Source organism: Lampetra planeri, chromosome 32, assembly GCF_965212315.1.
Source record: "Lampetra planeri chromosome 32, kcLamPlan1.2.h2, whole genome shotgun sequence".
Lineage (NCBI taxonomy): Eukaryota > Metazoa > Chordata > Hyperoartia > Petromyzontiformes > Petromyzontidae > Lampetra > Lampetra planeri.
In genome coordinates this window covers 2,901,231-2,919,239 of record NC_136138.1, presented here as the reverse complement: position 1 = coordinate 2,919,239, position 18,009 = coordinate 2,901,231, and the positions used below count along the sequence as shown (strand labels likewise).

At 46.5% G+C, this 18,009-nt stretch overlaps 1 long non-coding RNA gene across 1 annotated transcript; it reads right to left on the bottom strand.

The window, feature by feature from the left end:
• Positions 1-9,445: 9,445 nt before the first annotated feature.
• On the bottom strand, positions 9,446-18,009 carry LOC144729290 (uncharacterized). Its single transcript, XR_013587682.1, has 3 exons — positions 17,799-18,009; positions 15,884-15,986; positions 9,446-12,553 (listed from the first exon to the last, which is right to left on the bottom strand). It is a non-coding gene; the product is annotated as an uncharacterized LOC144729290 (long non-coding RNA).

Sequence of the window (18,009 nt, the reverse complement as noted above, 5' to 3'; positions counted from 1 at the left end):
GAGCTGTTCTTCACTCAACGAAGTACTGCAGAAATAGAGACGTTCCTGGTTATACACGCGGGATTATAATATTGATAACAATACAATCGTAATAATGCAAAAACGTACAGCGAAGCACAACACAGTTCAGTAAAAATTGCGAAAATTTATAGGAAACTGATTATACCACGATAGCCAGCCAAAGCTGTAAGGCCCACTGAGCGATATCGATGTTTTGCAGACGCGAGTTGCCCGCCAATGATAGCTCAACGAAGTGGCATATTGCGTGGAAATGTATCGCAGACAAACATTCTAAACGCATGTTTGTTAAATCTGATACTTTCCAGGGTACCGTCTACACAACCATGCATTCCCATTAAAACCTTGCACATTCCCTCTTCATCTACACCAGGGTTGGGGAACGTCCGGCCCGCGGGCCGTATAGGGCCCGCGAAATCATTTGATGTGGCCCTTGCCAAGGCAACCGCAGGCGGGACTCGAAATTCAATAAATCTAGGAGCAAACCTGGAAAAGCAGTTGCGAGTAGCAACATCATCAATAGCAGTTAACATCACACGCCTCGCAAAAGAGAAGCAGTTCCAGCCATCACATTAGGGGCGAGTTAATGAAATGTTTGACCAAATATAACAGGCACATTTTTAAGTTGATCATTTTGTATGGCCCGCGAATGATGTTATACATATCCAAATGACCCTTGGCAGAAAAAAGGTTCCCCACCCCTGATCTACACACACATTACATTCTGTCTGAATTCAAATTGCCACAGACATCCTCCAAGTGGTGCTCATTTAATTGACTTAGACACCTGAACTCTCAGAGCACTTGGACCATTTTCACTCCACTGCACATTGCTCGAGCTTGCTCCATCTCTTGCTATACTGTGCGTCTGCGTTGTGCGGATGGTCATGTGGTGGCAGTGTGCGCTGCCGGCCGTTTTCTGCTGCATCGGCCACTGAACAAGCACGGGGAAGATAGGCCCGTCTCGTCTGAGCTGTGTGACCAGTGGACGTTTTTTTCTTTTCCGAGAAATTCTCAAAACGCCGGCTGGGCGCACACTGAGACTTTGGTGTGCAGTGGACAAATCGATCGCGAAGCACCGCTGTAGCCACGGTGCCACAGGCATCATCCACGTGCATCTCTCCTTTCTGATGACCCCCTCTATCTACAGCATCAGCAGCAGCAGCATACATATCATGACCATCATCATCAAGTGTCGGTGTAAGCTACACGACGCACTACAAAATGCATTCCGTGCCGACCTACGTGCTGTATACAAATCTTCAACCGACCTGTTTGCACTCGCGCGGTGTCCTCAGTGTCTTGCTTTGACCGATCATCGCTGACTTGAAGCCTTTTTATATTTTTTGTGACGCACTAAGAGCGGTGCTCCGAGGTGCTTTTCTCAAAAATGCATCAAAATATGTCAGCAATGACTGGAGGAAAATCACCATTCAAATAAGCACATGCTGTGATATAGATCACAATTGTTCAATAATTGAGAGATTTTGTCAACGCAATGCTGGGTGAAAGCCTCCCCACACCCGGGGCGTTGTATGACCATACTTCACCACGCTGGTCAGGATTATGTTGTTGAATAGGGTTCAGATAAGACTTACCACTGATTCTAGCTATCGCCTGAAATGGAACTCAGGTCGCCGGATTATTATTGCAGGGCACCACTGCTCTACCCACATCATCAGCCATGATCAGTCCACTGCTGGATGAAGGCCTCGGCAGGCTCTCGCATGCGTTACGTCCCTTGTCCAGCCCAAGCCCATTTTTATTAATGGGCGAGATCTCATTAATCTGCGCATGTTGACTCATCCAGTGGTTCTCAACCTTTTGTAAATGTATGAATAGTGAACATCAATATTTTAGTTTAACACGTAGGCTTTCGTGGACAATATTATTCATAATAACGGTTTTTGGGTTAGATCGCGTTATTTATAAATGTGTCGTAACCCTCCACCACCCGACATGGCCAAACAGTAAATTGCCCGATGAAGCTGGATGTAATTACCAGCGAAACGTCGTACTCAAATTGTAAATGATGTTGATTCACTCTTCAACACATAGGTGGGCTAAAGTAGTGAACTATTTGTCTTTTGTAAACGTGATACATTTTTTACTGTTGGGCCGTGTCGGGTGGTGGAGGGTTGCGACACATTTATAAATAACGCGATCTAACCCAAAAACCTTTATTATGAATAAATATTTTAACCAATTGTCCATTTTGTGCGGTATATCCGAAGTAGCTGGTAACTGCAAGCGAATAAAAAAAAACTCTACGGATGCCCGGCATGCGTCACCTAATTTGTTAGCGTTCGCTGCTTACTCTTGCAAACCACATTGTTCACGATCAATGAGTTTAGAAAGGTCTTTTACATCGTTCTTACTTACCATATGGATTTTAATTGTATCGTAGTTATTTTATATTGGCAGATTCATACATGACTATTCACCAATGACTCTCGTGTATGATATAATTTCACACATTTATAAATCACCTCACCTACCCTCAGGGGATCGGCGTACCCCCCCCCCCGCCCCGGCTGAGAAACACTGCTGTAAGAACCACTGATGTGACGATCACAGCTCTTATCCATGCGATTCTCTTTTTGTATCTCAGTTTAATTCCCAGCATGCATCTCTCCATGCATTAGTTTTTTTATTCTTCACGAATGTCTGAGCCACATGGCTTAGCAGGTATTAGACACTGATTTAAAACACTTTATTCTGTATACACTAATTGGTATGTTACCTTTAATTGTCGAGTTCAGCTTTCAAAAAACACCCCAACCTGCTCTGCTCCACCTATTCAGACCTTTACGAACTCGGTCAGCCTTCGATAGCTGTCCCAACTACAATACTCTCCTGATTTTTATTCCATTTGTGTCAGTTTTGACAGATTGTTGAGTTAATCTGTTGCACAGCACCTTTGGTTTTGCTCATATCCATACTGAGCACCATTTCGCAGCGTTCACTTATTCAGCCCCCGGCTCCATGTCCAGCAGTTTATTCCCATCGGACGTCACGATGGCTACGTCATCGGCACGTTTATGGTGTTTTTTCTCCGGCAATATTCACGCCGTTGTTTATCTGGCCCGGTGGTTCAGGGGGTTAGGCAGTGCCGGATTCTCCTAGGAGCAAAAGTAGCTTCATATGCTACGGGCCCCGCACTTTCAAGGGCTCTGCGCTAAATGCTTTCAAGCTATCAATTCCGGTTCAGTGATTCTGCACTTGCTCTATTACTATAGTACTATTCCGCCTTGAACTTTAATGAACGACTGGGTGTTTAATGTTAGCGATTTGTCGAATTATCCGACTGTATAGCAAGTGAAAAAATACAATTACTTTACTATGCAAGTAAAAAAATTTGTGTTTAAATATTTAAGCGATTTGTGTATTTATTTAGGGCTCATTTATAACATATGCTACAGGCCCCACACGAGCTTTATCCAGCACTGGGGTTAGGGTGAGTTGATCGCAATGGGAGGGTGCCAATCCCCTCGTTGGCGGTTTGATTTGCCTGTCCCCACCCCCTTCCGTCATTGAGCAATGTGGAATTTCCACAACTGCCTCGGTGGCTTCGATACAGGAGACGACTGCCGTTTCTGCTCACTACATCACTTCGACTTGGATTGTTTTGTTTGTTATACAGGGTGCTTGAGAAAAAAAAGTTAACACTTCTGAGGATTAGCAACAATACCACAAGAAATGTGCTTCCTGGCTCTGAAGACTTCCTGGAAAATATTTGTTATCATGTTACAGTGTATCATCCGTTCTTTTCCCCATTAAAAACGATAGTCCCATATAGTCTTAACATTTTTTTAAGCACGCTGTATATCTCCGATTCCAATATTTTAATGTTGCCGTGAGTATTTCTGGAATAAGTGTGTCACCCCATCAAGTTCGCCTTTTTTTCTTTCTTTCCAAAAGCATTTGATTAACAAAACGATCTAGGTACACAACACAGAGGATATGAAAGGGAGTTGACACGAGTACAACACATTACAGATTAACAGTGCAATATAAACCTGTTTCAAACGCATGTTTTATTCAAATGTGTTAATAAACTCGACAACCCTCTGGTATCTTCTAAGCTCTGATACCCCTCTAGGAGAAGAAGGCAAAAAGGGAGGGGAGGGGAGTGCCTAAATGCCCTCATGAATGCTCTTAAGAATCAATGCCCACTGGAGGAGAGGGAGTGAAGGGCTTCAATGTTTGGTGGTATGCGTCCTCCCGGCGACTTAGTTTGGCACTTAGATGCTCTAGAGCGGCAATTTTTGACAATGTATTGGCCCATTCCTGCATTGTTGGGGGAGCGTGCTCTTTCAAGTCGGCTATAATGGTGCGTTTTGCCATAACATTGAAATTTTGAATAATGTATTTGCCTCCCTGGAAAGGCCTTGAGGTTTCAACCCCAACAGGCACGTTTCTGGTGAGGGTCAGATGGCTGTTTTGTGAGTGTTGTTAAAGTAGCAAAGTGATAATTAAAAAAAAACTTGGTAATGTCTGGACATTCCCAAAAAGGCAACGTCTGTGTGTTTGAGGGTTGTCTAGGGGGCACCGTAGGCAGTTGGGGGGACGTTTGTTTCGTCGATTTTGGCTCTTCTTTGGTTCGTTAAGTAAGAGCCATGGAGAAATTTAAGTTGGGTTCTGGTTCGCCTTTTAACATGTATGTATTTTGGCACTTTATGCAATCATGGTGCGGCTGTTCCGTTTTTTGTAAAGCAGTTTGTATTGTTTAAACATGTACTTCATTTAAGCTTTGATGTGTGAGCGTGTGGTTGATGGTAGAACTTATCCTAAACTCTGGTTGCGTCTGTGGGTAGTTGGCTAATACGTTTTTTTTATTCTGGTCTCCAGTCACGAGCAATGAATATGCGTGTGATATGAGGCTAAATGATTCGTAGATATTAAAGTCAGTGTCATCACCCCTTTCAATTGTCAATTTGGTCGATTTTTTGAAGGGTAGAGTCCGTTTTTTTAAGGGTAAAGTCCCTAGTAGCGTGTGTTCATATTTCCCCCTCCCCCAGTGCTTGTTGGGTGATGGTGGCTATTTTTAGGTGGAATGATAGTTTTTTCCTGTTCAACTTTACAAATGGTCCCACGGGGGTTACCCATGGCTACAATTTGAATGTAATTTATTGAGGTTACCCGATGCCACATTAGCTTGGACAATTGGGAATTACCCTATCGTGATTTCCTCTTCATAAAAATATTTGCATTTTCCACTCGGCTTCCACACAAAATGATTTTTCCCTCATTCATTCTTCCATTAAATGAAGGGATTAAAACCGGCTTACATATCTACAGATCCTTCATCCTCTCGTCACACTCAGATACATGTGTTGATGAAGGACACCTGAACCACAGCCCCGGGACTCCAGACCTAAACCGCTGGAGCCTGAATCCTGGAGCCCAAAATACGGAGTGTGGAGCCCACAGGCTGGAGCCTGGACCTCCCGGGTTCAGGTTGGGTGTGAGAAGGCCTTCATCCAACAGTGGACTTACAAAGGCTGTACATTACTGTAACACCTAAGAGATTATTATTATCACTGACAAATACAGTACCAAATTTGTTCAGCCTGTGTATTTTGTATTTGTGTTAAAGTAACACCTGTTTGACAGCTGAGGTCTCACTCCGAATCAGTCGGACGGCATTTTCTTTTCATCGGCTGCGTTATGCTGTGTGGAAGATACCCGGTCTGTTACTCCACACGAAGCTCCGGGTCTTCTTGGCCACAGTCATGCCCTCCCTTCTTTATGCTTGTGAAACGTGGACTCCTCTGGTGCAATATTTGCGCCGGTCAGAAACATTCAGGCTGGCCTGCATAAGATCCATCTTGGGTTTAACCAGGCTGGATTGTGTGAGGCGCTCACAAATCCTCGAATATCTGGACACATTCCCATCAGTGAGCTCCTCTGGCAGGCAAGGCGTTGTTGGCTGGGTCATGTAGCCCGCATGCCCAACCACCGCTTTCCCAAGCATCTTGGGCAAGCTAAACCAGCATGACACGGGCTGGATAAGAAATATACTGATGCAGTACAGCTGGATGTGGAGCTGAATGGACTTGCTGATGACTGGTACCAGCGGTGCAAGATCAACATCTATAGGAGGCTCGTGAAAGACGCTACTGATCAGTTGGAGGCAGTCGCCTCCGATAAACAACGGAGGATGGAGGAGCGACGCTTACAATAACGAGCGGAGCGCCAGGTGTCTAAAATGCAGCAAGTTGGCAGAATAGGGGTAACAGCTGGTGCATTTGCCAGTCATCTCAGTCAGTCAACCCATAAACCCATGGCACCTGGGTCTGTCCCTTGACTCCTTTCAGTGAGCCTTCGACACTGCACGTGGACTCAAAGTGCACCTGGCCTGGCACAGGCGCCGTGGTGACGTCATCGCCACTTAGTGGCGAATGGCATTTGCTGTTGTTGAGGTGAAAAAAAAGTCTATATTTTTTTGAGAGACTGCTTTGTCACAATACCACTGCCATGAGAGCTGAGTAAGGGAATGATGACCAGATAAATGCCAACACATGGTCATCATCAACTATGATCAAGCACTGCATGGATAAAGACCTCCCCACATCGACACCGCTCCTCATGGTCTTGGATGCCACAATCCATTTCAAGGGCGTTGTGTTCTCTCTTGGCTGCCCTTACTTGGTGGTGGGTAATTGTTGCCACTGGGGCTAACCACTCTTTAGCCCTCCGGCTAACGGGACCTAGGGGAGGCTGACCCGACCCTGCCAAGGTTCTCGGGTCTCGACCGCTGGCCCACACAGACCCGGCCCTAAGAAGGACGTCGGGTCGGGGGATGCTCAGGGTCCTAGCCTATTGACCACTGGCCTCACTGAGCCACGGCCCTTATAAGGACGGCGGGGCTTGGGGTCCAGGGTCCAATCTTCAGGTGGGCTTCTGGGTCTTCGGCTTGAGGCAGACTGACTCGAGCCGCTCTGGGTTCGGCTTTTATGGGGCTTCCAGGGTCACCCCGCCGCTGGTCACGCCCATCATCTAGAAACTTCTGGAGGGACCTGGATTGTTGCGCAATCCCCCTAGCCCCCCACACGGGGGCCTGGGGTGTCCCCCTCCGGTTCCCAACTGTGCCCCCAGGATGCTGACCCACGAGTCCTGCTTAGCACAGGCCGGACTCGGCATTGCCCCCTGTTGGCCCCTGACTGGAGGTACCTGCTCAGCCATAGTGGTGTAATACGCCGCCACCAGTCAAAGATGATCACACTCAGTATGGTCTGGTAACAATAAAACTCACATTATACTGGTAGGAACCACCTGGTTCCACCAGCCCACAGGGGATTGTTGTGTCCGTCCGTCCGTCGTGCTTCCAAAAATGGAAGGGGTGGGGCTGGGTGGAGAGGGGAGGGTGGTGAGGGGCTGGGTGGGGGGGCTGGGTGGGGAGGGGAGGGTGGGGAGGGGAGGGTGGGGCTGGGTGGGGAGGGTGGGGCTGGGTGGGGGGTGGGAGGGGTAGGGCTGGGTGGGGAGGGGCTGGTCACCCCGTGGTGCCCTTATACATCTCAACGTTTAACCTACTCACGCCGGCTTGTGCCCGCCCTCACAGTCGGGCATATTTGCGGAATACACCACGCCGCCGTTGAACCTGGCCATTGACCGAGCAACCCAACGTTCCTACCAGCTCCCTCCGCAGGAATGTGTTTATTGTTTTCTCATTCGCTGGTTCCTCATTTTCCGTCGTCACAGTCACTACAGATGGTGGGGAAACGTATTGGAGTTGGGGGGGCTGGGGCACGGAAGCCCGTGGGGGTGCGTGACGTTTCGGGCAATGCCTCTTCTTCACAGCATATCAAGGTTGTAGGCAATTTCAAACCTGTGTTAGAATTCACATGTAATATTTATATTTTTTTGTAAGGATCATTAAACGTTGCCTATTACAGACTTTTATTTTTCAAGCAGCGTTATCGACGACCATGTTGGGTTATTCTTGTAAATATGTTCTTGTTAATATGTTTTTGTTAATGTTCTTGTTCATATGTTCTTGTTAATATGTTCTTGTTAACATGTTCTTGTTAACATGTTCTTGTCCACCATTGCCAACGCAGTCAATGCGCCCCCCCCCCCCCCAATTGCATTGCCCAGCCCCAGATGAAAGGCAACCCCGTGGCGTGTGGCACAGTTATCGACAGAGCTCAAGTGCTGTTGACGAAAGAAACTCACTACTCGATGGGACGTCTGCCCAAGAAACATTACCAGGCTGCAGCGTGTAACATTGGTTGGCAGGTGTCGTGACGGGCACAGCAACACCCCTGAACGTGTCCGTTCCACTGGCGGAACGTGCCCCCCCCCCCAATGATCCGATCGAAATCCCTAATTTTGATCGGATCATTGGGGTTTATTAGTAATAAATCGGCATTTTGCGACCCCCACTGCCACTGTGTAGCATATTATTATGTGGCAGGGACTCTATGAGATGATAGGACAATTGTCTGAGTCCATAATTGGCAATAAGTAACGGCAAAGCAGTTATAAGTGAATTGTGCGCAGTTGCGTATACAGTCCACACGACTTCCCTGAAGGCAAACACCTTGAGCGAGCGCGATGCCGATCACACAACGCGGTTCGAATTGGACCCTCGATCGATGGCTGAGCCATCGCCGCATACGCGTCGAATAAAAAGCAAGGGACAAGTCCTTGCTTACTAACAACTCCTATCATTTATCATTGCTGGAGGGGTTGCCCCCCCTATCTGAAAATCCTGTCTCCGCCATTAGTCCGTCCGGTGCTCGCTGAGCTTCCAGTTGCTGAACGAATACATCGTCACACAACGTCACAAAAAGTCAGTCCTCCCTAAAATATGACGTCACAAAGCTCTGCACCCCCCCCCCCAAATAAAAAATGCTTCAAATCGCTTTAAACTATTGTCATTGTAGTGCGTATTTAATGATTTAATGTGGCGCTACACGCTGATGTTGTAAGAGAAAGCATTTATAAAAAAAGTCTATTTAATTAAATAGAACGTGTTGTCTATATTTATTTAAAGTTTCGCATTTTGATGTGACGTCACATTTCTCACCCCCCGCCCCTCGTCACACATCATCGCAAATGTCTGACACCCCCCCCCACCCCAGGTACGTGACGTAATGTATGGACTGCCCCAAAGGTGCGCCAGGCGTGGTGTTGGCCACCCAATCGCTCGCGTACCGCGCTGGCCTTCATAGGCGCTGCTTGCTGACAGCACCTGCCCCAACAGTCTTTTTAGGCTATACGGGGGACCGTTGTCTCTCTGTGCTTGCGCGAAGGTGCCCCCTGTGTGTCCTTGTGTGTGTGTCTTTGTTTTTGTGTGCGTGCATGCTCCGTGTGTGGGTGTGTGCCTGCGTGCCCCGTGTGTGTGCAATTGCGGTGACTCATTAAGCACCTTCAGAAAAGCAAGCCAGCATCAAGGACTCAAGATAAGTGAAAATAAAACTTTTTTTTTTCAAGTTACTTCATGTTGTTTTATTTACGATACAGCATTTATGACAATATTACATGCACATGTACAATATTTCTTCTTTATGAGATTAAAAATTATTCCCCCTTTTTGTCGTACTGTAACCGTATGCGCATTTAAATTCAGTACATTATTGTGTTCCGACTTATGAACCGTTCGACTTACGATCGGGTCTCAGAAACGGAAACCCGTTTGCATGTCGAGGACTGCCCGTTCTCACGCGTGGTGGGGATTCACCAACGGTGGAGCAAAAGAAGAGGGTTCTGTCCAAAATTGGGCAATGGGCATTTAAAAAAAATGTAAATGGATTATGAGACAAGCTGTATATTGTACTGGTACGGTATCTAGATTTACGATGTGACGTATTAGTATGATTATGCCCATTTGGCCGGCGAGAAAAAAAAATCATTGGGGTTGCCGAATATAAGACTTCATGCGTAAATAGGCAATGAAGCGGGCACATTATAGGTAATAATATATTAAAATTACATTTTTTTTAATACTCTGATCACATTTGAAATTTCCCCAAGCAGACCGGCCCAACCGGCTCTAGGAATGGACGGGCCCACCAGAGATTTGCCACCGTGGACTGCTTCTCAATGGCCAGTCCAGGCTTGCCGCGGCGCACCACTTTTTTGACGAGACCGGCAGAGCCGCAGACTCGTGCCTCCTCAATCGTATTCTGTCAAACGAAGACCGCATTCCCTATCCACCGCTTGACCCCCCCCCCCCGCACACCAGGGTCAAGATAACTCGTTACTCTTACTCGCTACTTCGCCCCGTAAGACCTCTCTACCAGGAGACCAGCACTGCATTAGTTTGAACTGTTAATAGTTTAGGTTGCTCAGATAAGGGCTATAACCAACGATATGAGCACTTTATTGTATAAATCAGTACGATCTTAACCACCTCCCTTTCCTTTCACCCCTTTTAACGATGTATTGCTTCCCTCAACCATTTCCCCAGATATATTTTTACTCTTGCATTGTTGAATTGATGTATGCAGCCGCGGTGTGCCCACTGCTTTTAATCACTTGCGTGTAAATAAACGAATATATATTGTATTAAACATGCAAATGCACAGCACACTCCAAAGGCACAGCCGGAGTTAGACAGCTTAAGTTGTGCAGCAAGAAGCTTGGATGTCAATTTTCCAGAGAGCCCCCATCAACTGTGTTACTTCAATGGTGTCCAGCCACAGCTTGATGGACACGTTCAGCAAGAAGATTGTTGAAGTTCCGCCGTTTCCTGCCTGAAGACGTACAGGTTTTCCAGCACAGCGGCTACCTCAAAACAAAAGACACAAGAGAGGGCAGTCCTGGGAAAACCAGAGGAGGTGGCAACCCACGATCTTAGTGGCGATGATGATAATGATGGCTGGCAGTGATACTGGCGATGATCATTGGTTAAAAAGGAGTCAAATCGTCGGCTTTGGTAAAGTCTTCAGAATCTTGTTGAGGCCACCCCCCCCCCCCCCATTGTTCTGCCGAGTGGTGTTGAGGGAGTTTCTTGAGGCGAAGCGAGTGGAGAGAAAGAACGACGTGCTTGGTGGTCCCGGCCTACTCAATGACGAGTGACGTTGAGGGAGTTTCTTGAGGTGAAGCGAATGGAGAGAAAACCACGTGCTTGGATGCCCAGGCCTACTCAATGACGAGTGACGTTGAGGGAGTTTCTTGAGGTGAAGCGAGTGGAGAGAAAACCACGTGCTTGGATGCCCCGGCCTACTCAATGACGAGTGACGTTGAGTGAGTTTCTTGAGGGGAAGCGAGTGGAGAGAAAGAACCACGTGCTTGGTGGTCCCGGCCTCCTCAATGACGCCTTTCATGCTGCACGTCCCATAGTCGAGGTTCGAGGGATACATGTAGATCGCGATACTGGCTCGATTTAGCAGCTAACATCAGAGAGTCTTTAGACGCAGTTATAGGACACCATATTAAGAAAGCCGGGCGAACATTTACAAGTGAAAATGAAAAGTCAAACCTCCTCTGAGAGGTCGAGAAGCTATTTTTTTGTCATGGTCAGACTTCATGGCACGGCCACGGCCCGCATGTTTGAACTGATATGGGGGAGAAACCGTTTCACTTTCTTCACCCTTAGTGTCGGCATTAACGTACCCGGCAGCGTTCACTGGTATGTTTGGAGAAAAGTCTGGGTGTGGACAACCCTTTTTAACGTAAATGAGTTTTTTGGGGACAGAATATAATGAGGATTCGTCACTGCGTGTGGGTATGTCAAGGCTTTTTGGCTTCTCCTTCGACAAAGGTGCACGTTTGTCTTCGTTTTTGCTAAATTCGTTTGTAGTTTGGGGATTGTATAATTCGTTAGATTTGTCATCTGGCAGCGAAAATCTGTGCTTTAGAAGCAAGTTGCTGTATCTGTCTATGTCCTCATAATCTGTAGTTTCATACATATGGTCACTCACGTCAGAAGACGATGAGTCATATTCTGAAACATTTGCTTTAGCATCCCTGTCAACACCGTACGCGTCTTCTTGGAGTGATGTGGTGGATCTCTGTTTCGCTTTAACATCCAGATTTGCAATTAGGGCCGTGAGCTTGTGGTAGTAATGTGTGTTTTCGCTTGGCACCGTGGTGGAAGGCACATGTTTGAACTCGTCTTTTTCCACCACGCCTATGTTTTTCGTCTCACCTGGTGGATTGATATCTGGTTGTGAAGCATTATTATTTAGTTTAGAATGTAAAGACTCCTTTGTGAGCTCTTTGATATTCCTTTGCTTCGCATCGATGTTGTGACCTGTATCTCCACTGGAAAACATCCCGATGTATATAGCATTCTCCACTGTTTCTGAAGAAGTAATTTCATGCAAACTAGCATAAATTGGATCTGAATCCTCTGACAGGTGTAGTTTTTGTACATTGGACGTTTCAGACATGTTGTGGCTATTCACACATGGCCGTGGTGTTCTGAGGATGTATTATATATCCGTGGAAGGCAGGTAGGTGTTATTATAGGCGGATGGAATATGGTCCAGAAAAAAAAGAATCAGACGAAACGTGGCACGAGACTTAATCTTTGGCCAACAGCAATCTTGATCCAAAACGATCAAATTTCTTCAAGGTCAGTCTGAAAATAGAATTCATAGTACGAATATTATTTTAACAAAAGCACACGTGGATATGGCAATATTACATTTATCTGATGTATACCTCGCAGCAGTTTTAATTGATAGAAAAAAAATATTCACCAACACTATACCATTATTTCAAAATGTATGCATTGCTTTGGCCTATTGGTGTGCCATGGCTAGTTTATAAAATGGGTCTATAAATGGGCATGGTTAAAAACGTTCCGTTTTCTTCATAGATACATTAATGGTCCATCAGCTTACGGGGTTTCCAGCCCAGTGCTCCTCAGAGGTAGATCTTTGAATAAGCAAACTTGTATTGCATTTCACATTTTAAGCTTCATCAGCAGATTTTTAAAGCAAATATTGCTGTTGCCAGATGTTTAGACTCCATCTAAACAATGAGGCCCTGAGTCAACATAGAAAATAAAATACCCCCGGTTTACGTTGGAGATGCGTTCCTGTCAGGTGCGACGACTAATATCGAAACGACGTCGATCTAAGCGGTTTACAGGGTAGGAGGGATGGAGGCGAAGGCTGAGCGGTGACACATAACGAGAAAGGACGCACGATGCTGTCAGCGACGTGAGTGTAAGGTTGAGGCGACGCAAATCGGGTTGCAGTGTTAATAATAAAGTGACGACGTATTTGCGAAATGACGTAAAAGGGGGAGACTTAAAATCGGGGGTTGACTGTAATTTATGAAACAAAGTAAAACGAGTAGCATACACGCATTACGGGTAGCAGGCACAAAAGTAAAACATTTACAAGAATAATTAGAAGACGAATTAGGGGCCGTCCATAAATGACGTCACGCAGCTAGGGGGGGGGGTCAGACATTTGTGACGATGTGTGACGGGGGGGGGGGTGAGAAATGTGGCGTCACATCAAAATGCGCAACTTTAAATAAATATAGACAACACGTTCTACTTAATTAAATATACTTTTTTAAATAAATGTTTTCCCCTACAACATCAGAGTGCAGCGGCACATTAAGTACGCACTACAATGACAATAGTTTAAAGCGATTTGAAGCATGTTTTATTTGGGGGGGGGCAGAGCTTCGTGACGTCATATTTGAGGGGGGGGGTCTGACTTGTTGTGACGCCGTGTGATTTCTTGTAACGAAATAACAATAGACTGAATGTAATATTTTTACTGGGCAAATCATAGGTACAAGAACTCGGGGAAGACAGGGAATGAAGTACATAATACAATTTGAAAAGGAGCGTGACTAGCATGGCGGCAGGGTGTGCCATCGCCCCCACCTGATGGCCAAAACTGTGATTTGGGGTCTCCTTGACAACCACCGTAAGATCTGTTTTCAACAACAGTGTAAAAGAACAACATGACTTATTTATAACGCGGTTTTAATTTATTTTTTATTTAAAAAAATGCTTTCATTCACGTTTCACGTTTTATTTTAATTGTATTAAAGCACTAACGTTTGGCTTTCGCAAAGTGAGTGTGTGTTTCTATGTTGTTGTTGAGGAGCCGGCGTTATATAATAACCCAGGTGCGACCGTGTCAGACAAATCGGACCCACCTGACCGATTTCCGCAGCCCCTGAGTTGGCAATGTCGTTACTACGCCACTGAATTTGAACAATTGCATACTGCCGGGAGTGTCTCATTCAAGGTTGTTTGAGTAAATATCATGGAAGTGATCACGAATGTCTTGAGAAATCTCTTACATCGCGTCAAAACCCAAGCAGCCGAGCTCTGTGCATGCATCAGCTTGTTGATAACATGGTGTGGACACTGTAACACCTTGGTGATAAGCGATCGGTGGTTGTCCTACGGGCAGACAGTCCATCATAGAAATGTTGAATTTCCCCTTCTGAGTTTAGGCTGCCACTTAAAAGATTAGCTCCATGCCAATGTTAGGCTTTTTGTTATCATATTATAATGCACTCTACAGTTTTTGGGGAACAGTGGTGCAATGGTTAGTGCACTGCGTCATGAACCCAGAGACTTGAGTGATATTCCCTGTCACAGCCAACAAATCGTCTTGGCCCCCTTCATCAAGCGGTATGTCTATAAACAACCTCCGCGATCAATGCGTCATGGGTATGCTTTCGTCAAGTTGTAATCCTATAATCCGTGATGCGCCGTGGAGCTTTGTCCCAAAATGCAAGGTGACAAACATTGTGTCGACAACGCTGTGCCGCAGATTACGGGAGAAATTAGCTGCGCGACTCCGTTTCTACCGTAAAAAATGTCAGAAGCAAAACCCTTTCAAAACCATTTTAACCAACTGATGCATAACCGGGTCAAGCGGTTTTGTAGTGAATGGGAACCACACACAAAAACCACCCGGTTTGAAATTGTTACCAAAGATCGTGGGTTGCCACCTCCTCTCGTTTTCCCAGGATTGCCCTCTTTCCTTTTAAGGTCGCTGCTATCATGGAAAACCAGAACATCTTCCTGGGATATTTATAGTCCCAGTTTTGACAGTCGCCTAATGATACGATACGATAAGTCCTCGCTTAACGCGTGGTGTTCACACTACAACGCGTTTCCGCTCTAACGCGGTTTTTCCATTCGGGAACACTTATCGCACCCAACGTGGAATGCGTACCATTGTAATGCAGAATGCGCCCGTTATAATGCGATTTCTGAATGGTTTGCCAACAAACTACTTTTTAGAACTGCGCCGCTGATCGGTTTATTTCAAAATGACACACTAACGCGGCGGCATAATCTCAGTTATTTGTCCCGCCGTCTCACTGTGTGTGCGTACATCGTATCTTGCCAAACCTTTTCGTGCCACTATTTATGGGGAAATTGTTTTCGCTTAACGTGGAACTTTTCAAGAACGCATCTATCACGTTCAACGACGACTGACTGTACTGATCTCAAGGCATGTAGTTATCCCCTCTTCCTATATCATGAGGCATTCTTCTTCACTGTTTAATTGTACCTTAATGGTGGAAGCCCTATTATTACCATCCATAGATTTAAAAAAGTAGACATGAATGTTAAACCCCGAGCCAGATGGATTTTTCACATATTTTTCATTTTCGCACTGTGGGATGCATTTTACCCATAGGGAAAGTCCCTGCTGACTTCCCAAAAAGTGGCACTTTTTTCATGAACCCCAGAGAGATAGGACGAGTCGATTCTAGCAGCCTTAATCCCATTGCAAATCAACAGCCAGCCAGATACAAGATGTATGATCATGATGTACATACGAAGAGCAATTACAATGGAGCGCTCATCCTTGTCGTCTCTTAAAGGAGACGGAGGAGGAACCCAAAGTGTAGAATTACAGTGTTAGACCACAGAGAGTATTTCGTGTTGTGCAGAACTGTAATACTTGTACCGTACAGCTGTCAAGATGTCTTCGTGACCCAAGCCGTTGATGACAAAACCACCACCTTCATCCGCACCTTGTCAAGGCCCTCTGCCCTCCACCACATCCCAAAAGCTGCTGTGCAGGAGACACACACACACGATGCATCCAACTCTTGACCTTAGGTCTTCCCATATATTCTGCTGTCCTTATTATACACTGGACCATAACTCAATTCAGTAGTATAGTTTATACATGAAGATAAAAAAACGGACAAGGATCCTCCCTATAGCCTTTACAGACTGTTGGGGCAAATGCTGTTAGCGAGCACCTATGAAGGCCACAACGGCGCACGAGGGTTTGGGTGGTCAGCACCACGCCCGGCCGCCTTTGTCTCCCCAGGGCTGTTGTTTATACACCGCACGAGGTATCCATTTGAGGCTGAGTTGACCTAGGGGAAGCCCAGGACCGGTTACAAATATTTGCCACTGTTGTTGGTCGTGAATAGGGAATTGCCGGGTTCGTAGCAGTGTACTACTCTCTCCGGACACGTGATCACCCCCTAGTCCCCCCACCTGTGTGAACACTCGTGATCACGTGTCTACGGGGTCAACCAGAGTGCCATGGCCGGGGTCAACCAGAGTGCCATGGCCCGGGGCAACCCTGCCCCTGGGCTGACGCTCACCCCCTGCCCCTCGGGGGAGCCCCCACCGCATGCTGTGCGTGGTGCCCGCACTATCCCAGTGCTCGCCAAGCCCCGCTAGGGCTGTGTCACACACAGCCACCCACACGGTGCTTTCCACGATGTAGGAACATCGAATGGAACGACCCTTCCGGGCCAGCACCATACAGTGACATCCCCAATGTCACTAAACATGTTCAACACATATAAACTAACGCATTGTTAATTGGTTTTTTACCCTTCTATCTGGCAACAAAACTGACACCTTTTTACAAGGAGTCATGTTTGCATAGACCGCAATACCTGCAGTCATAATACAAACAAAAGAACATAACTCTGATAATGTGCACTGTTATGTTCTTTTGTTTGTATTGTGACTGCAGGTATTGCGGTCTATGCAAACATGACTCCTTGTAAAAAGGTGTCAGTTTTGTTGCCAGATAGAAGGGTAAAAAACCAATTATCATATTTTTACTGGCAAATGAGGTTCCCATAGTAACGCATTGTTTTTTTTTTAACAGATAGGGTCCACTGATCTACACCTGTATAGTTCTTTTTCAGAAGCGACCTGGCCACAAATAATTGCTCAACGAAGCGGCTTATCAAGTGGAAATATATAACAGTAGCCGAATACACTGAACGTAGTACCCCGGTTTACGTTGGGGGATGCGTTCCTGAATATCGAAACGACGTCAATCAATTAAAGCGATGCACACGGGGTAGGTGCTGGAGCCACAGGCTGAGAGGCGACAGATAGCGAGAAAGGACGGACGGACGACGCTGTCAGCGACGTGAGTGTGGGGTCGAGACCACGCAGATCGGGTGACGGTGTTAATAATAAAGTGGCGACGTATTTGCGAAACGGCACAAGAGGGGGAGATGTAAATCGGGGTATTGCTGTATACACACATAAGTACTTGCAAACAAACACGACTGATGTATTACATGGCACCTGCAGTATGACAGCCAAACAATGTTGTTCATGCTCACGGCCAATACCAGTGATGATTATCTGAACCTGTCACGGGCTTTCTCCCCTAGATCGACTCAGCCTCAAATTAGCACATTATGCGGTGTGTAAACATCGCCACTGGGGGAGACAAAGGCGGCCGGGCGTGGTGTTGGCCACTCACCCCCTCGTGTGCCGCGCCCGGCCGTCATAGGTGCGACTCGCTAACAGAACTTGCCCCAACAGTCTGTTAAGGATACACGGGGTGATCTTCATCTCTGTGCGCTACGTGAGTGGCAACACTTATTATGACCGGTACCTTGCGGGTCTCCGTGTCTCCGCGTCTTCGTGTCTTTGTTGGTCGGAGCTTCGCAGGAGATGTCCGCCACCCCCCGTGAACAGCACAGAGATTCTTCACTCGCAGGGCCGCCTTAACGCAGGTGAGACTGCGTTAGGCGTGCGAAGAGTTGACAGATGCGCGTTGCCCACGATGGGAGTCACTGGGCATATGTCAAGGCTGAGGACTTGCT